The sequence below is a fragment of the Mobula birostris genome, chromosome 16 (assembly GCF_030028105.1).
Source record: "Mobula birostris isolate sMobBir1 chromosome 16, sMobBir1.hap1, whole genome shotgun sequence".
NCBI lineage: Eukaryota > Metazoa > Chordata > Chondrichthyes > Myliobatiformes > Myliobatidae > Mobula > Mobula birostris.
In genome coordinates, this window is record NC_092385.1 from 9,048,378 (window position 1) to 9,069,600 (window position 21,223).

The window sequence follows — 21,223 nt, forward strand, 5'->3', positions numbered from 1 at the left end:
CTTTTTCAGGACAGAGAAGGAAGGGGGAAAGGCACCTTTAGACTTAGAGAATATTTTGCAGGGAAACTAAAGAGAATAAAAGTGATGCGGTTTCTCTGCTGAGAGCCAGCATGAATCCCATGGGCTGAATGGCCTATTACAAGTAAAAAATATCTCTGGAGTTAAAAGCAAAAAAGGGTCATCATTGCAACTGGGGCTGATAAAGACCATAAGACAAAGGAGCAGAAGTAGGCCATTCGGCCCATGGAGTCTGCTCCGCCATTTTATCATGAGCTGATCCATTTTGCCCCGCCTTCTCACCATAACTTTTGATGCCCTGGCTACTCAGATACCTATCAATCTCTGCCTTAAATACACCCAATGACTTGGCCTCCACTGCTGCCCGTGGCAACAAATTTCATAGATTCACCACCCTCCGACTAAAAAAATTTCTTCGCATTTCTGTTCTGAAAGGGCGCCCTTCAATCCTGAAGTCATGCCCTCTCGTACTAGACTCCCCCATCATGGGAAACAACTTTGCCACATCCACTCTGTCCATGCCTTTTAACATTCGAAATGTTTCTATGAGGTCTCCCCTCATTCTTCTAAACTCCAAGGAATACAGTCCAAGAGCGGACAAACGCTCCTCATATGTTAACGCTCTCATTCCCGGAATCATTCTAGTAAATCTTCTCTGTACCCTCTCCAACGTCAGCACATCCTTTCTTAAATAAGAAGACCAAAACTGCCCACAGTACTCCAAGTGAGGTCTCACCAGCGCCTTATAGAGCCTCAACATTACATCCCTGCTCCTATACTCTATTCCTCTAGAAATGAATGCCAACATTGCATTCGCCTTCTTCACTACTGACTCAACCTGGAGGTTAACTTTAAGGGAATCCTGTACGAGGACTCCCAAGTCCCGTTGCATCTCAGAACTTTGAATTCTTTCCACATTTAAATAATAGTCTGCCCATTTATTTTTTCTGCCAAAGTGCATAACCATACACTTTCCAACATTGTACTTCATTTGCCACTTCTCTGCCCATTCTTCCAGCCTATCCAAGTCTCTCTGCAGACTCTCCGTTTCCTCAGCACTACCAGCCCCTCCACCTATCTTCATATCATCAGCAAACTTACCCACAAAGCCATCTATTCCATAATCCAAATCGTTGATGTACAATGTAAAAAGAAGCGGCCCCAACACTGACCCCTGTGGAACACCACTGGTAACTGGCAGCCAACCAGAATAGGATCTCTTTATTCCCACTCTCTGTTTCCTGCCAATCAGCCAACGCTCTATCCACGTATGTAACTTTCCTGTAATTCCATGGGCTCTTATCTTGTTAAGTAGTCTCATGTGTGGCACCTTGTCAAAGGCCTTCTGAAAATCCAAATATACAACATCCACTGCATCTCCCTTGTCTAGCCTACTGGTAATTTCCTCAAAAAATTGTAATAGGTTTGTCAGGCAGGATTTTCCTTTAAGGAATCTATGCTGAGTTCTGCCTGTCTTGTCATATGACTCCAGGTACTCTGTAACCTCATCCTTGACAATCGACTCCAACAACTTCCCAACCACCGATGTCAAGCTAACAGGTCTATAATTTCCTTTTTGCTTCCTTGCCCCCTTCTTAAATAGCGGAGTGACATTTGCAATCTTCCAGTCTTCCGGAACCATGCCAGAATCTATCGAATTTTGAAAGATCATCGCTATTGCCTCCGCAATCTCCACAGCTACTTCCTTCAGAATACGAGGGTGCATTCCATCTGGGTCCAGGAGATTTATCGACCTTTAGCCTATTCAGCTTCCTGAGTACTTTCTCTGTTGTAATTGTGACTGCACACACTTCTCTTCCCTGCCACCCTTGAGTGTCCGGTATCCTGCTGTCTTCCTCAGTGAAGACTGATGCAAAATACTTGTTCAGTTCCTCTGCCATCTCCTCATCTCCCATTACAATTTCTCCAGTATCATTTTCTATTGGTCCTATATCTACTCTCACCTGTCGTTTACTCTTTATATACTTGAAAAAGCTTTTAGTATCCTCTTTGATATTATTTGCTAGTTTCCTTTCATAGTTAATCTTTTCTCTCTTAATGACCTTCTTGGTTTCCTTTTGTAAGGTTTTAAAAACTTCCCAATCGTCTGTCTTCCCACTAATTTTTGCTTCCTTCTATGCCCTCACCTTTGCTTTAACTTTGGCTTTTACTTCTCTCGTCAACCACGGTTGCATCCTTTTTCCACTCGAAAATTTCTTCTTTTTTGGGATATACCTGTCTTGCACCTTCCTCACTTCTCACGTAAACTCCAGCCACTGCTGCTCTGCCGTCTTTCCCACCAGTGTCTCTTTCCAGTCAACTTTAGCCAGTTCCTCTCTCATGCCACTGTAATTTCCTTTACTCCACTGAAACACCGACACATCAGATTTCGGCTTCTCTTTTTCTAATTTCACAGTGAACTCAATCATGTTATGATCACTGTCTCCTAAGGGTTCCTTCACCTCAATCTCTCCAATCACCTCCGGTTCATTACACAATACCCAATCCAGTACAGCCGATCCCCTAGTGGGCTCAACAACAAGCTGTTCTAAAAAGCCATCTTGCAGACATTCTACAAATTCTCTCTCTTGAGATCCAGTGCCGACCTGATTTTTTCAATCTACTCGCATGTTAAAATCCCCCACAATTATCATAACACTGCCCTTCTGACAAGCCTTTTCTATTTCCAGTTGTAATTTGTAGTCCACATCCCTGCAGCTGTTTGGAGGCTTATAAATAACTGCCATCAGGGTCCTTTTACCCCTGCTATTCCTTAGCTCAACCCATAAAGATTCTGCACCTTCCGATCCTATATCACCTCTTTCTAATGATTTAATATCATTTCTTACCAATAAAGCCATGCCTCCCCCTCTGCCTACCTTCCTATCCTTCCGATACACCGTGTATCCTTGGACGTTCAGCTCCCAGAGGCATGCATCCTTTAGCCACGTCTCAGTGATGGCCACAATATCATACCTGCCAATCTGTAGCTGTACAACAAGATCATCCACCTTATTCCTTATGCTGCGTGCATTTAAGTACAACACCTTAAGACCAGTATTTGATACATTTGCTTTGATTTCACTGCAACTTTATTGCACTGCAACTCATCCCAATGGCTACACATTTGCCCCATCACCTGCCTGTCTTTCCTGACATCTTTACTGCTCACTATCTTAGATTTATTTCTGTTTTCCCCTTCCTCCGCTCTATCATTCCGGTTCCCATCCCCCTGCCAAATTAGTTTAAACCCTCCCTAACAGCTCTATTAAACTTTCCCGCCAGGATATTGGTCCCCTTCGGGTTCAGGTGTAACCTGTCCTTTTTGAACAGGTCATACTTTCCCCAGAAGAGATCCCAATTATCCAAGAATCTGAAGCCCTGCCCCCGACACCAGTCTCTCAGCCAGGCATTCATCTGTCTGATCCGACTTCTCTTGTCCTGGCTAGCACGTGGCACAGGTAGCAATCCCGAGATTACTACCCTGGAGGCCCTGCTTCTCAGCTTCCTTCCTAACTCCTGGAAATCTCTCTTCAGGACCTCCTCCTTTGTCCTATCTATGTCATTGGTACCAACATGTACCAAGACAACTGGCTGCTCACCCTCCCCCTTTAGAATATTCAGGACCCGATCCGAGACATCCCGTACCCTGGCACCTGGGGGGCAACACACCATGCGGGTATCTCTGTCAGGCTCACAGAATCTCCTGTCTGTTCCCCTGACTATGGAATCCCCCACGACTACCGCATTTCTCTTCTCCCTCCTTCTCTCCTGCACAACAGCGCCAGGCTCAGTGCCAGAGACCCGGTCACCGTGGGCGTCCCCTGTCAGGTCATCCCCCTCAACAGCATCCAGAACAAGATATTTGTTGCCCCCAAACATCACAATAATGCAGGTATAGACATCTTGGCGACTTAGAGGCAGAAATACGGACCCTGAGCGACACCCATGGTGCAAGGACGGACAGAGATGGAGGACCTTCGTTGTCACCCTAAGGAACAGTGGTGTAATGAGCAGTAAGTAAATCTGCCCCTCCTCTCTAGTGTCTTGCTCTAACACTCATTTTCATTAGCTAAGTACTTACACATTTATTTTTGTCGTTCACAGTCAGAAACTATTCAGACATTGACAAGAGTATAATGCAAGTTAAACTTGGTTGCATTTAACAAAGTATAATTGATGCTGCCTGATTAGTGTTTGAGAAAGACAAGTCATTCAGTGGCAATGTTCTAATGTTATATTTAATGCCCTTGACACTTAAGAACCAGTCTCATACAAGTACAAAAAGATTTGCATAGTGCTACCAAGGCAAACTTCACCGCTCCAGGATGTCCCAGAACAATGTTCGGAAAGAGAGTCGCAGTTCATACACAAGAAGCTTCCACGAACAGCATTACAACAGGCAAACGATGTGTAGAAATAATGAATCATGGATAAACATGGGCTAGGGTGTTTGACAGTCTATTTTTAAATAGGTTCTTTGGGGTTTCTTTGTTTCATGCCTGCCTGTAAGAAAAATCTCAAGGTTATATAATGTGTACTCGCTTTGATAATAAATGTACTTTGAAATTTGAACTAGGTTGCAACCATAATGCTCCAAATTCAGAGTCACTTGACATGCAGACTGCATAAAGGCTATAGAGTCCAGGGCAATGCACACAAATGCTGGAGGAACTCAGCAGGACAGGCAAGTATAAACAGTTGACATTTCAGGCCGAGACCCTTCATCCAGATCTTCCATTGAGACCCTTTGCTGTGAAATGTGTTGTTTTGTGGCAGCGAGACACAAAAGATTAATTTACAATAAAAATTAGTGTAGAAGAGGAATAGTGAGGTGGTGTTCATAGGTTCATGAACACTATAGGAAAAAATGTGCAGTAAATGTCCAGGATTCAGATTTTCTACAAGGACAACGCAGAATGCTCTGCTTTGTGATTTATCATTCTATAAATACAGGCAGCACCATAGCATAGTGGTTAGTGTGACGCTATACAATGCCAGTGATAGGGGTTCAAATCCCACCGCTGCCTGTAAGGACTCTGTAGGTTCTCCCCGTGATTGCATGAGTTTCCTCTGGGTGCTCCAGTTTCCTCCCACACTACAAAGACGTACGAGTTAAGAGGTTAATTGGGCCAGATGATCCTGTTACTGTGTCATATCTCTAAAATAAAGAAGAAGAAAATAATACAAAAAAATCTGGGAACCTGTGTTCCAATTCCAATTGGTTTGGTACCTGCCTTACCGGCTGCCCATTCCCTCTCAGACACCAGGACTCTGGTTCTTGCACTCCCTTTAAGCTCACTGGATCCCTGGTTTGTGCCTCATTTAGGCTGTGTGTTCGAGCCTCACCTACAGCGCGTGTCTTTGGGCACAGCATGGTAACCTATCACTATTACAGTGTCGGTGGCCCAGATTCAATTCCACTGCTGTCTTGTGCATTCTCCCCATTACTGCGTGGGTTTCCTCCGGGCGCTCCGATTTCCTCCCACATTCCAAAGGTGTACGGGTTAATGGGTTAGTTGGTGACTTGGGTGTATTTGGGCAGCATGGTGTATACGTGCTGTATTTCTAAATAAACTATCCTGACACTTGGTTCACTCAGAGACATGGCTGCAAGCTGGCAAAGACTGGGATCATTTCATTCACAGGACAGAATATGGTAAGACAGTGTTTATTGCCCATCCTCCACTATCCTTAAGAAGCTGGTGTGAATCAACTTCTTCAACCTCCGTTGTCCCTTCACTGAAGGTGCATCCGATACCCTTTTGGTAGGGGGTTTCAGGACTTAGATCCAGCAGTGATCTTGGGTGGCAGGGCAGATCTAACTCCTTACCCAAGGAGGTGTTAAGGCTGATTTATACTTGTGCGTACGGGCTGCGCCGTAGGCCTGATTTATACTTTTGCGTAGCCCTACACCGTTGCGAGCATGCGTAGTTGTGTCTGCGTCACACTGCAATTCACTGCCAAAACGCTAGTTGGCGGTGGGGTTTCTATGCCACTGTGTTGAGTTTCTTTGTGAAAGACATGGATGAGGAAATGCATTTCAAATATTTTTGGATGTGGGCAGGTAGATTTGACGATTTGGTTCATCGTCTCCAACCATTTATTTTGCATCAGTGTACAGACGTGGCGGAGAAAAGCAACCGGAAATGCGATGCTACCAAGCGGACCAATCACAGTTGTTGCGGTCTGCGTTGCTGTGACGCGTGAGTTACATTTTTGGGGAGGTGCACGTCACCCTACGGCGTAGGGTACGCGGTACCTACGGTGTACATTTGATGCACAAGTATAAATCAGCCTTAAGGCACTCCTTCCCTCTGCTAGCCTGCAGGGCACCTTTGGGCAAGGTGTAGCACCTACTTAGCCTCCTGATTGAGGTCAGGTGAAGCCATGGGAGCAGGTGGTGGATGGTCGTACGAGCAGCCAGTGCACACCACAGGTCCTGGTTACAGACAATCTCTGTAGAGTATTGATAATGGTTGGAGTCAGCCGTCTTGTAAAGACACTGCCTAGAAGGCAATGGCAAACTATTTCTGTAGAAATATTTGCCAAGAACAATCATGGTCATGAGACCAGGATCACCCATGTCATATGACATGCTACATACTGATGGTGATGATGAGTGAAGGAACAAGGATGTATTTGCTAATCAAGATAGAGACATGAGACTAGAGATATTGGAATCTAGAGCGGCACACAAAATGCCAGAGGAAATCAGCAGGTTAGGCAGTGTCTGTGGAGGAACAACAAATCAAACACGGGATTCTGCAGATGCCAGAAATCTTGAACAACACAATTATGACGTTGGAGGAACTCAGAAGATCAGGCAGCATCTATGGAGGGGAATAAACAGTCAACATTTTTGGCCAAGCCGCTTCATCAGGACTGGAAAGGAAGGGGGCAGAAGACAGAATAAGAACATGGTGGGGGGAGAGAAAGGAGTACAGATGATAGGGGAGACCAGCTGAGAGGCAAGGTGGATGACCGGGGAAGTGGGGATGGTTAGAATCCAGGAGGTGATAGGTGGAAGAGGTAAAGTGCTGAAGAAGGAATCTAACAGGAGAGGACAGTGGATCAAGGAGAAGGTGAACCAAAGGAAGGAGACTGGCAGAAGAGGTGAGAAGGTGGCAAATGAGAAGAAGAGTCTTGTGTGTTCTCCAGATTCCAGTATCTGCAATCTCCTCTGTCTCTGTCTTAATTCCTGAGTTCCTCCAGCATCCGATATGTACATCCAAATCAAGGTGGCACACACCATGGAGAGGAACCTGTCAGTGGCATTTCCCATTCATCTGCCATCCTTGCTGGTAAAAGTCACTGGTCTGGGTGCCTGGATGAGGACTACAGCATATTTTGTAGACATTACAGAAGAAATGAGTAGCTGATAAAGTAAGGTTTAGCACGGTGGATGGAGTGCGTAATCAAGTAAGCCATGGGAAAACGTGGGATAGGAACATCCTTCAGCCCCACTCAACTGGTTTCCCCTTAGCCTGTTCACTCGAGGCCAGGTTATTCCGTGAGCAACACACACAAAATGCTGGAGGAACTCAGGAAGTCAAGCTGCATCTAAGGAGGGGAATAAATAGTCGACGTTTTGAGCAGAGACCCTTTCCGGCCCAAATTATTGACTGCTTATTCCTCTCCATACCTGCTCTCCAGAGTTCCTCCAGCATTTTGTGTATGTTGCTTAAGATTTCCAGCAAATGCAAATCCCGCAGGCTGGGCTGGGTTGATCAGACCCAAACAATTTGAGTGTCCAGCAGATGTGGTGATAAGCATACAGGCACGACAAAGTAACTTAAGCCTAATTTATTATCATAAAACAGAAAGCACAAATAAATCACTCAAAATTCTATGCAGTAAGTTATAAATATTTCAGGGCTCTCGATATGTAGTCTCCACTTGATTGTCACTGTTGGTGGGGGAACCTCCCAATTCCGACTCATGAAATCACCTGAGTCTGTCCTGGATATCAGTTGATCGTGATTCCTCGGTCTAGAACTTCCCGCAGGGGTTGCTCCCTCTGCGATTCCCTTGTCCATTCGACCTTCCCCACTAATCTCCCTCCAGACACCCTAAGTGCTGTACCTGCACGTATCCTTCCTCCCTCACCTCCATTAAGGTCCCCACACAGTCCTTCCAGATGAGGCAACGTTTGACCTGCGAATCTCTGGGGTTGTCTATTGTATCCAGTGCTCCCGATGCGGCCTCCTCCACATTGGCAAGACCCTTCGTAAGTTGGGGGGCGGCTTTGTCGAGCACCCCCGCACCATCTGCCACAAGCGCGACTTCCCGGTAGCCAAACACTTTAATTCCCATTCCTATTATGAAATGACGGTCCATGGCCTCCTCTTGTGCCTCGAGGAGGCCACCCTCAGAGTGGAGGAGCAACACCTGGTATAGCGTCTGGGTAGCCTCCAACCCGAGGGCATGAATTTCGATCTCATTCCAGTAAAAAATAATCCACCCCCTCCCCCACCCATTCCCCACACTGACCTTTTACTTCTTCTCACCTGCCTAATACCTCCCCCTGGGTCGTCTTCTCCTGCCCTTTACCTTTCCCACCTATCACCTTCCATCCAGCCTCTTCCCCTCCCCACCCGCACCTGTTCATTCTGCATCTTCCTCCTTCCTCCTCAGACCTGAAGAAGGGTCTGAAGCGTCCACTGCTTATTAATTTCCATATATGCTACCTGACCTGCTGAGTTCCTCCAGCATTTTGTCAGAATCAGATCACAATCAGATTTACTATCACCAGCATGTGATGTGAAGTTTGTTAACTTAGCAGCAGCAGCAGTTCAATGCAATACATTATCTAGCAGAGAAAAAAATGATAAGAAGAAATAAAATAAAAATAATAATACATAAACAAGTAAATCAATTATGGTATATGTATATTGAATAGATTTTAAAAAACGTGCAAAAACTGTATATTAAAAAAGTGAGGTAGTGTCCAAAGCTTCAATGTCCATTTAGGAATCAGATGGCAGAGGGAAGAAGCTGTTCCTGAATCACTGAGTGTGTGCCTTCAGGCTTCTGTATCTCCTACCTGATGGTAAGACTGCGAAAAGGGCATGACCTGGGTGCTGGAGGTCTTTAATAATGGACGCTGCCTTTCTGAGACACCGCTCACTGAAGATGTCCTGGGTACTTTGTAGGCTAGTACCCAAGATGGAGCTGACTCGATTTACAACCCTCTGCAGCTGCTTTCGGTCCTGTGCAGTCGCATCTCCATACCAGACAGTGATGCAGCCTGTCAGAATGCTCTCCATGGTACAACTATAGAAGTTTTTGAGTGTATTTGTTGACATGACAATAAGGTATACCTGCTGTCTTGCTTTCTTTGTAACTACATTGATATGTAGGGACCAGGTTAGATCCTCAGAGATCTTGACACCCAGGAACTTGAAGCTGCTCACTCTCTCCACTTCTGATCCCGCTATGAGGATTGGTATGTGCTCCTTTGTCTTACCCTTCCTGAAGTCCACAATCAACTCTTTTGTCTTACTGACATTGAGTGCCAGGTTGTTGCTGTGGCACCACTCCACTAGTTGGCATATCTCACTCCTGTATGCCCTCTTGTCACCACCTGAGATTCTACCAACAATGGTTGTATCATCAGCAAATTTATAGATGGTATTAGAGCTATGCCTAGCCACACAGTCATGTGTATATAGAGGGTAGAGCAGTGGGCTAAGCACACACCCCTGAGGTGCGCCAGTGTTGATCGTCAGCGAGGAGGATATGTTATCACCAATCCGCACAGATTGTGGTCTTCTGGTTAGGAAGTCGAGGATCCAATTGCAGAGGGAGATATAGAGGCCCAAGTTCTGCAACTTCTCAATCAGGAATGTGTTGATCTGCAAAATCTGTTGTGTTTATGATGTTCCACGATCATCGTGACCTCTGTGCTGCGGAATTCCTTCACTTCAGCAAAGCACACAGGATCAGTAGTGAGTAGCACGCACAAAATGCTGGAGGAGCTCAGCAGGTTGGGCAGCATCCAGGGAAAGGAATGAACAGTTGACATTTTGAGCCGAAACCCTTCATCAGGTAAACCCTGTGGGTTCTCGGTACTCGATTACACCGATTCAGGTCCAGAGGGTCAGTAATGAACCTGCTTCATATGGAAGTAAATCCCACGTGTGCTGGGTGCTGTGACTCGCATGCCGGATCAGTAGTGAAGCTACTTCATGGGGAAGTAAACCCCGCGTGTGCTCTACGCTTGATAGCGCTGAGACTGGTGCAGAGCGAGCTGGAAGAAGGAGAAGGTGAAGTTGCGGCTGAAGCTGAGGTTGGAGATACTCTGCACTGGGGGCAGCTTCCCACCGGACCGCACTTTGCCCCTCAGCTTCCTGCGGCCCCAGTCCTCCTTACCGCTTCTCCGAGTCAGCAATGCCTTGACCCTGTTGGGTGCTGAGCCTCCCATTGCTACCTGCCCGTCCCGGCTTCCACCGAGGTTGCTCTCCTCCTTGAGGCTGGCAGAAGGGCTAGACCGAGGTTCGGAGGGGTCGCACAGCAGACAGCAGCGCGATCCGGTGTGGCCGGGGAAGAGGTCCCGCGACTGTGGAATGAGGCCGAGAGGGGAATCCAGGGACGAATCCCCAACCCATGGTGTGATACCCCCACTGCTGTGCTCTTTGCCTCTCTTTACACACGGTGCTGACCGTGGAGGTGGCTTCACCAAATGGACTGGTGGCTTCTTCCAAGGGACTGTCCCTGTTCACAAGAAATAGAGACACAAGAAACTGCTGGTGCTGGAATCTGGAACATTAAACGATCTGCTGGAGGAACCCAGCAGGTCAGGCAGCATCTATAGAGACAGAGGGATGATCAGCATTTTAACTTCAGGATCTACATCAGGAATGTGATGCTGCCCAGCCTGCTGAGTTGCTCCAGCAAACTGTTTTGTGACTGGATTAAATTATTGTTTTTAATATAGTTAATAAACTTCAGACAAGTGAACTCAAATGCTCAGCACCTTGCAGCACAAATACAGTGTGGTGTACTGAATATTTCCAGTACTTTCTGCTTTTCATTATGATTAAAGTTCTCTGCTTCTTCCATTTATCCTGGTACCTTTCACGTTCTTAAACAACCTCATCAACATGCACTGCCAGTTGATAGGGTTGGTAAGAAGGCACATGTTACATTGGCCCTCATTAGTCGGGGGAACTGAGTCCACCAGCTGCAAGGCAGCTCTGTAAAACTCTGGTCAGACCCACACTTCAAGTATCGTGTTCAGTTCTGGTCATCTCAGTAGAGGAAGGATGTGGAAGCTTTAGAGAGGGTGCAGGGGAGGTTTACCAGCTTGCTGCCAGGACTCAAGAGCAAGAGTTGAGTTCGGGAGTCGAGAAGACACATTGCATCTTCATTAAACTCTGATCAGATTAGATCTGGAGTACTGCAATAATTTTTGGTCACCCCGTTACAGAAAGGATGTTGAGGCTTTGGAAAGGGTGCAGAAGAGATTCACCAGGATACTGCCTGGATTAGAGGGCATGTGCTATAAGGAAAGGTTGTTTTCTCTGAGCAGCAGAGGCTAAAGGGAAGCTTGATAAGATTATGAGGGGCATAAATAGACAGCCAGTATCTTCCTCCCAGGGTCAAAATGTCCAATACTAGAAGGCATGCATTTAAAATGGGCTACGTTCAAAAGAAGAGTGTAGGTGGAGGACCAACACCTTATATTCTGTAAGGGTAGCCTTCAACCCAATGGCATGAGTATCCATTCTCCTTCCGGTTAAAAAATAATTTTCCTCCCTACTTCTATTCCCAGCTTTGGCCTCTTACCTCTAATCACCTGCCTATCACCTCACTCAGGTCCCCTCCTCCTTCCCTTTCTCCTTTGACCCACTTTCCTCTCCTTTCAGATTCCTTCTCCTCCAGCCCTTTACCTTTCCTACGCACCTATCACCTTCCAGCTATCCTCCTTCCCCTCCCCCTACCTTTTTATTCTGGCATCTTCCCCTGCCTTTCCAATCCTGAAGAAGGGTCTCACACTGAAACTTTGACTGTTTATTCATTTCCCTAGGTGCTGCCTGACCTGCTGAGTTCCTCCAACATTTTGTGTGTGTTATCTTGTGAATGTTGTTAGCATCTCTGTTTTCACCACCCCACTCCAGCAAAAACACAGAGTGTGTTGGGTGCCAAGAATGTGTTGCCAGGGTAGGTAGGAGAGGCAAATATGAAAGAGATGTTTAACAGTCCCTTGGATGCACAGACTGTGGGGATATGAGCTACATGCACACAGATAGTCATAGTCATAGTCATACTTTATTGATCCTGGGGGAAATTGGTTAAACCAGAGTGGTTTAATTGGGGAAATTGGTTAATGGTGAAATTGGTTAAACCAGAGAAAAGACAAGTTAGGCTTTTAATTACTAGTTTAATTAGTTTAGAACAACAACATGGGCTAGAGGTTCTGTTCCTGTGCTGTATTGTTCAATGGTCTAGTCACTTGTCATTGTAGGGAAATCCAGAAGCCAGTGCAAAGCAAGATCCCACAAAGTGTGTGTGTGAGAGTGTGATTATGATTGAAGGATAAATTTCAGTCACAATATAGGAAGAAACTGCGGGAGGAGAAGATGGCGGAGCGCCCGCGCGTGCGCAGCCCTCTGGTGAAAAATGATATCGTATCTGTTAAATAGGGGCCATGGACAATTCTGATTTGATGGGGAATGGATGTGAAAGCACAGAGGAACATCTGGAGAAATTTCTGAAACGTTCGTTCGCTGCTGCCGTTACCGTGTGGTCAGGAATCTTTCGGAGGGTAGGCCTCAAAATCCCCGGCTTTGCCTGCTTTTGGCGACCAAGAAGGAGGCCGAATCATTTGGACAGAGATGGTGCTCAGTACTCGGTGTTGGAGAGCTGATCAGAGCTTGAAGTTTTCAGATGACTCAGAGTCGGACCGTGGTCGGCATGGCTGGGAGAGTTTTTTCTTCCTTCTCCCGTCTGCGTGAGATGTGGGACATTTGAGAGACTTTGAACTTTTACTGTGCTCATGGACTTCTTCATCAAGTTATGGTATTGTTGCACTGTTGTAACTATATGTTATAATTATGTGGTTTTGTCAGTTTTTTCAGTCTTGGTCTGTCCTGTGTTTTGTGATATCACACCAGAGGAAATATTGTATCATTTCTTAATGCATGCATTACTAAATGACAATAAAAGAGGACTGCGTGTCTTCATAATCTAAAAACCTCTATTCTGACACTTCTGGATCTTTGTGTTCCCCAAGATACTCCCACAGGTTTGACAGTATTGCACCGACTGAGCTGGCCTCTGTTATTGCCAGAGTCATAGTGAGAGTCTTCAACTTAGGCACAACTGAAGAATTTCATTCTGTCCCTCACTCTCTTGGATTTCAACATATTCAATGGTCTGGTGCAGTAGCATAGCTGCAAGTGTAACGTCATTACAGCACCAACAACCCGGGTTCAATTCTGCCGCTGTCTGGAAGGAGTTTCTACGTTCTCCCCACGACTGCATGGGTCTGGTTCCTCTCACATTCCATAACAGGACATATCCAACATACGGGTCAGTAGGTATGTTAATTGGTGGTATGGGTGCAATTGGGCTGCACAGGTTGATTGGACCTACCTCTAACATCCCCACTATACTTTCCTCCAATCATCTTAAAATTATGACCTCTCATTTTAGCTACTTTCGCCCTGAGAAAAAGTCTCCGGCTGTCCATTCTTCCTATGCCCTTTTTATAAAAATCTTAGACACCTCTATCAAGTTGGTTCTCATCCTCCTTTGCTCCAAAGAGAAAGGCCCTAGTTCATTCAGTGTATTCTCACAGAAGCCGGGGGTAGGGTCGGTGGGGAGGGTGAGGTGATAGGTGGAAGATGCAAAGGGCTGAAAAAAGAGGGATTTGATATGAAAAAGTATGGGCCACAAGATTATTCTTAACAGGCTGCAAAACTAAAGGTAAAGATGCATCCAATAAATGGGAGATTGCTAAAGCTAGGCAACATGTCTTTAAGCTGAGTAAGACAGTATTCTCTGCAGCGGGAGAGGATTGTGGAGCACCTCATACATAACAGTGGACTTTCTCCTTACCCTTTCCAGTATCATCCAGTCACAGAGACTGTTAGGGCATACTCTGGAGTTAGAGTATATAGCAAATATCAATCAATCTGATATGAACGTAGATTGCAGATTGAATTTAAAATGCAGCCCTGAACAATAGTTTTCCTGGAACTGTGGACTGGAGTTGATTGGAAACCAGACAATGCTGATTAACATTCATTTTGGGTGTCTGGAGTGCAGGTGAGAAGGAGCTGTGTGAAAACTATATGTAATTCAAAGGAAGCATTGTAGATACATTGTAACTATAGAATTGTCCTGCTGTTACCTTTGAAAAATGTCATGTAATACTACTGGGTCAGGAGGTCTCTTCCTCCAAGAGTGTCTCAATACCTGTTGCGTGGTCTTGGTGAATAAAACACTTCCATAACCAACAGCTTCAATGTCTCTCCTGTGCGGTGACTTTGTTCGTGTTACAACAGAGACCACGGAAGAGGTGCAGAAAGTGGTGAAAGGGAATTCAGTGACATTTGCAAAAAAAAGGGGGAATTGTTTCATTTTCTTTTCTCCCTGTGAGTGCAGCCATTTTTTCCTATGTTGCTCAATTCCCATACCCGATAGTGCAAACATTAAGGTGTTTTAGGATTTCCCCCATTTTTGATCCAGTAGCGCCCTTATTCAGAGAGAAGTACTTCACAATATGTGGTGCAGAATCACACTTACCAAGATCAGACTCCTTGTTTCTGCCAATGGAAGGCAATGTATCTCTCTTCAGTTTTTGTGGGTAAAATTGATCCATTTCTTCCTGTGTTTGGCTATGGCTATTTTCTGCCTGAAAGAGACAGCAAACTGGAAAATGAAGTCATTCAGAGCGTACAACCTATTTATTATCCCAACCCATGATCTCATTGAAACCTATCAAATATTGAAAGACCTACATAGAGTGGACATGAAAAGGACATTTCCTACAGTGGGAGAGTCTCAGACCAGAGGGCACCACATCAGAATAGGACTCCCATTTAGAAAAGAGACAGAGAAATTTCTTTAGCTAGAAGGTAGTGAATCTGTGGAATTCATTGCCATGGACCGCTGTAGAGGCCAGGTTACTGGGTATATTTAAAGCAGAGGTTGATAGGTTCTTGATTAGTCAGGGCATCAAATATTATGGGGAGAAGGCAGGAGAATAGGGTTGAGAGGGAAAATAAATCTGCTATAATGGAATGGTGGAGCACATTCAATGGGCCAAATGGCCTAATTCTGCTCCGATGTATTATGATCTTATGATCTTTACCATCTATGTGTACAACTGCAGGCACCCCTCCAAATTACATACTATCCTGATTGAGAAATATATCATCAGCCTTCAAAATTGCTGGGTCTAAACCCGGAAGCTGCACAGCCAATATTGCAGGAACACTTTCTTGACTATACATGTCCCCACCTGTTTCCTGTAAGAATGGTATTTCCTTTTCTCAGTTCCTTCATCTCCAACACATCTGTTCCCAGGATGAAGCTTTCCTTTCCAGGACATCAGGGATGTCTTCAAAGAAGACTGATATGTTCTCTGTAAAACCCAAGCTGCTTCTAAAGTCCACCCTTAAGTGAGTAAGGCAATCCTGTACATAGTAGACCAGCACCAGTACAGGTCATCCCCCGGGTTATGAACACACATACATATACTGAGTTCCAGTGTACCATTGCATTCAGATGTAGAAAGATTCTTCACTATTGTTTCCATCACCATTTTGTTTTACCAGTCAGGGTTGTTGCCATGAGCTGAACCCCCACTGCTGGAGGACCAGTGGACTAATCTTAGTCTGGCCTCAACCCTTTGACCTGTTTGGCATGGGTGACCCAACCAAGAGCAAAGCATAATGCTTTGATTTTAGCCAACATAGCACTCCAGGTCATTGAGGCGCTCAAGCCTCCAAGCCACAGCAAGGTGGTGGTGCGTTTGGAGCAAAGGCAGGTTACTGGCACCTTAAATCCAGTCACTTCAGGCAGATTGGGCTCATCAGCTGTGGTTGGCAGCTCATCAAGGAGAGGGAAAACTCTGATCTCAAACCTCTGCTGCCTTGTGGCTATACCCATTCATGGGGAAAACTTCAGGAGTAAGCCCCATGGGAAAAATCTGGAGCTGATTCCCTAAGGCAGTCTTACGTTGAGTTCAATGCTGATTGGCAACTCCTGCAATACTGCTGGTGCCAAACTGTATCAATCGCTGCCGTTCCTTTAGATTCATCAGATGTGTGGAGAGGGGGAGCCTGCTGCATGGGCAGCGGCTTGCTCTCCATTCTAGGTGAGGCGACACTTCACCTGTGAGTCTGTTGGGGTTATCTATTGTGCCCTGTGCTCCTGGTGTGGTCTCTTGTGTATCAGTGAGACCCAAAGTGGATTGGGAGACTGCTTCGATGAGCACTACTCTCCGTCCGGCAGAAAAAGCAGGATCTCCTAGTGGCCACCCATTTTAATTCCACTTCCTATTCCCATTCCAACATGTCCATCCATGGCCTCCTCTACTGTCATGATGAGGCCATACTCAGGTTGGAGGAGCAACACCTTATATTCTGTCTGGGCAGCCTCCAATCTGATGGTATGAACGATGAATCTTGAACTTCTGGTAATGGTCCCCCCTTCTCTATTCCCCATCCCTTTTTCCCTCTCTCACCTTATCTCCTTGCCTGTCCAAAACCTCCATCTGGTGGTCCTCCCCCTTTTTCTTTCTTCCATGGGTTTCTGTCCTCTCCTATGAGACTTCCCCTTCTCCAGCACTGTATTACTTTTGCCAATCAACTTCCCAGCTCTTTACTTCATCCCTCCCCCTCCCAGTTTCAACTATCACCTTCTGTTTCTTCCTCCCCCACCCCCCCCCCCAACTTCTAACTCTGACTCCTCATCCCTTTTCCCTCCAGTCCCGCTGAAGGGTCTCGGCCCAAAATGCCAACTATACTCTGTTCCACAGATGCTGCCTGGCTTGCTGAGTCCATCCAGCATTTTATGTATGTTGCTCTCCATATAGCACTGCCTTGGCTCGCACTTCTAGACAGCTAGGGTGCAATATCCATTGTCAAATCTGACTGACAGAGGCATCGTGGTTACAATATCAAGTGATTTTTGTGTATTTGACTTATGAACAATATCAACTTACGGATAGATGTCTGTTACTTAGGGACCCTGCACAATGAACAATAACTCAATTAATTACTTCTTATTTGCAATTTAGTCTTCTATAAATTATTCACTAGAGTCCCCAGGTGCCTCAGTATCTCCAGAGCTGTCCAATCTCTGGCTATGAGCAAAACATTTAGCCTTTTCCATTTTCCTTGCTAAAATGGTTAATTAAAGTTTCCTCACATTATTTATCAGCTCTTTGCTCCTTCCTTTAACCTGCACTCAGTGACCTCTTTATCATTACTGTCAATACCTAATCAGCTAATCACGTAGTAGCAATTTGACTCACGCAGGCATGGTCACGAGGCTTAGTTGCTGTTCAGTCACTGACTTTGAGTTAGCACACATAACAGGCCCTTCCAGCACAGTGAGCCCATGCCAGCCAATTGACCACGGGCTATGCAGGAGGGAAGGGTTAGATTGATCTTAAAGTTTGTTAAAAGGTTGGCACAACATTGTAGGATGAAGGGCCTGTAATGTGATGTAATGTTCCATTTTTACCATTTATGCGGTGGTTGTCCAACGATAACACGAAGCCTGTATGGAAGATTTTTTTTGATATGGAAAAGTTTTGCATTGGGGCTGTTCCACTCGCTCAACCCAAGAAGTCCAGGTCCAGTGGAATGAACGAGCATCACAAACTGGGGTCTTCCTTGGTTGCAGTGGATGACCATGACATTGTCTGTGCCTTGTTATGCCTTTTGCTCTCCTCAGAGCACTGCAGTACCACCTTCCTGGCCTTTGGATCTCACTGTAGATCTCATCCACCCAGTCTGCTGGAGCTGACTTCTCATGCTAGGGCAGGCACGCCGGTGGCTACCCTCACCTGGTTTAGCCAACCTGTCGAAGCGGTGTACCAGGGTGTGGGTTCTGTCATGTGCAGACAACAATTTGGAGCCACAAGTGAGAGCTGAGTGTCTGGTGGGGACCAAAGGTGAGTGAGCTGCCCTGGAATGGACACAACAAGCCCCTTCACCAGAAGCGTCACCCCTCCCTGGACACCCCACACACTCCTGCCGACCATTGATGTAAATGACTGACAAATGCACTAAAGGTATGATTAATAAATATATTGATGACACTAGCATAGACAGGAAAGTAATTTGTGAAGGGGAGGGAGGGAGGGAACATCAACTCAGACCATGAGAGGCCTGCGTCGGGCATTTTCATGCCTTTCAAGGTGCAGATTGGAAGTCTGTGTGGGGTGCCACTCCTTGCGTCTGTGCCGTGTGTGATTAAGTGCCTTGCTCAAGGGCACAAACATGCTGCCACAGCTGAGGCTCGAACTAGTGACCTTGAGATCACTAGACGAATACCTTAGCCACTTGGCCATGTGCTCAGCATTAGTGAAAATGACCATAAATACCTCCTGTACCTAATAAAGTGGCCACTGATTGTATGTGCGTGGTCTTCCGCTGCTGTTAAACCCATCCACTTTAATGTTGGAAAAGTTGTGCATTCAGACATGCTTTTCTGCACACCACTGTTGTAACACATGGTTATTTGAGTTACTGTCGCCATCCTGTCAATTTGAACCAGTCTGACCATTCCCCTCTGAACTCTCTCATTAACAAGGCCTTTTCATCCAGAGAACTGCCACTTACCAGACATTTTTTTCTTTTCTGTACCCTTCTCTGTAAACTCAAGAGACAGCTGTGCGTGGAAATCCCAGGAGGTCAGCAGTTTCTGAGATTCTCAAACCACCCCATCTGGCACCAACAATCATTCCACTGTCAAAGACATTTAGATCACATTTCTTCCCCATTCTAACGTTTGGTCTGAAAAACAACTGAACCTCTTGACCATGCCTGCATGCTTTTATGCACTGAGTTTCTGCCACATGATTGGCTGATTAGATATTTGCATTTATGAGGTGAACAGGTCTACCTAATTAAAGTGGCCACCAGGTATATATTATAACCGCTTGGAAATAAGCCTTGGAGACTGAAACCAGCACATCCTCATTCCAGCCTCATTCATCAACCTTCGACTGCACTCACCCGGGTCCAAACTATCCACCTAGCTTCATAGTTACACAGTTGTCCATGAACACCAGCAGAAACTGATCATATTTTATCTTGCGGAACCCTGATTTTAAAAAGTGCAGCCCTTGTAGTGAAAGTTCTCCCACAGAGTAGCCAGGTAATGAGTTGTATGTTTTTAATGACCAGAGGCAATGAAGGAACTGTAAACTCTATCTACGTAACAATATCTATCAATGTTATCAGTATCAGTATCATTTTCCCAAGGAGGAAATGGCTAATACAAAAGGAATAATTTTAAGGTAATTGGAGGAAAGTATGCAGGGGATGTCAGAGCTAGATTTTTTTTTTTTTTTACACAGAGAGTGGTGAATGCCCTGCCAGGGGCAGTGGTAGAGACAGATACATTAGAGATATTTAAGAGACTCGATAGCACATGGGTGATGGAAAAATGGAGGGCTACGAAGGAGGGATGTGTTAGATTGATCTTAGAGTAGCTTAAAAGATCAGCACAACATCACTGGCTGAAGGTTCTGTACTGTGATGTACTGGTCTATGTTCTATTGCACACTGTTGTGAACTTGTAGATTTCAGTCAGGCTCACACCTGATGCTAAATTCCCCACTAACCAGCACCATACTTCCAACACCACCCCCTCGTCACTGAGAAACTACCAACCACAAGCCACCATGGGCTGATTTACCATCCCTTCATTTTCAGACTATGATCAATCCATCTTGAACTGATCAGGAGATCAGCACCAACCAAGACATCACATTATCCCACAAACATCCAAACTACTGGTCTTACCACCCTTACCCTTCCTTCCTCTGGAATATGTCGAGTGGCCAGCCACGTGCAGAACCCCCAGTCAGCAGCTTCCAGTGCTTGACGTTCTCTTTCATCCACATTTATTTCCACGTAAGAGGACACAAGACGTCTTCCAACCCAGTCCTAAAAGTTGAGATCAGGAAGGTTAAATCCTTTTCTTCAAGTCTCTTTGAAATTGTCCATGGAACCTCTCCAGTTTAGTCCTTCATCACAATTGACATCACAGCCCACACCTGGATCAGTGTTATCCTGCTTACAGCTTGTGTGTCTGAGGCTTAACCGCACTGGAGGTTCATAATATTGAGAGTATGTGTCACCATGGTAAGCTGTTGAGAGCCAGCCAGATGTAGAGTGAACAGCTGTCATTCAGAGCACCAGCAGTAGGTGTATGCTGGCTGTAGAACCGATGACAGGCATGGCATTAAATATTCATAACTATGCACGTTCTGCAAGCCCACCTGCCAAACACAGTAAAATATTCATACATATGCCTGCATCTCTAAGAAATTGTACTGTGAGATAAGGAGCAATTTCTTCAGTGAGAGAGTGGATTGATTGCCACATACTACTGTGGAGGCCAAGTCCATTGGGTATATTTAAAATAGAGGTGTTAAAGGCTACGGGCAGAAGACAGGAGAGTAGGGTTGAGAGGGACGATACATCAGCCATGAAATAGCAGAGGTGACTTGATAGGCTGAATGGCCTAATTCTGCTCCTGTCATATGTATTTCTGAATGGACATTGAACACTACCTCATTATTTTTGTACTACTTATTTAAATATGTTTATTTACTGTAAATTCATTTTTCTATTATTCTGTATTACATTGTACTGCTGCCGCAAAGACAACAAATTTCTTGATCTACGCCCGTGATATTAAACCTGATTCTGATTGTTTTTAAAAGTGGTGACACTTTAGCATTGCTGTTAGCCTAACACTGTTACAGTGCCAGCAGGTTCATTTCCACTGCTGCCTGTAAGGAGTTTGTACATTCTCCCCATGAACGTGTGCTTCCTCCAAGTGCTCCAGTTTCCATCCACATTCCAGAAACATATGGTTCTGTGGGCTAATTGGTCACATGGGTATAATTGGGTGGCACAGGCTCTTTGGGCTGGAAGGGTCTGTCACATGATGTATCTCTAAATAAAAATCAAAAATAAATAACAGGAAATGCCTGCTGTTTCTTAAA

General features: G+C 45.4%; 1 protein-coding gene across 4 annotated transcripts in view; it reads right to left on the minus strand.

The window, feature by feature from the left end:
- wdr6 (WD repeat domain 6) overlaps window positions 1-21,223 on the minus strand; it is an 82,006-nt gene that overhangs the window by 32,733 nt on the left and 28,050 nt on the right. For 3 of the 4 annotated variants that reach the window (XR_011889345.1, XR_011889346.1, XR_011889347.1), the window contains exons 7-8: window positions 20,022-20,156; window positions 14,773-14,881 (exon numbers count right to left, since the gene is read on the minus strand). The gene's annotated coding sequence lies outside the window, so the exon portion shown is untranslated. Of the gene's footprint in view, window positions 1-10,159; window positions 10,735-14,772; window positions 14,882-20,021; window positions 20,157-21,223 lie in introns of those variants that run through there. The other variant, XR_011889344.1, reaches the window with a different exon arrangement.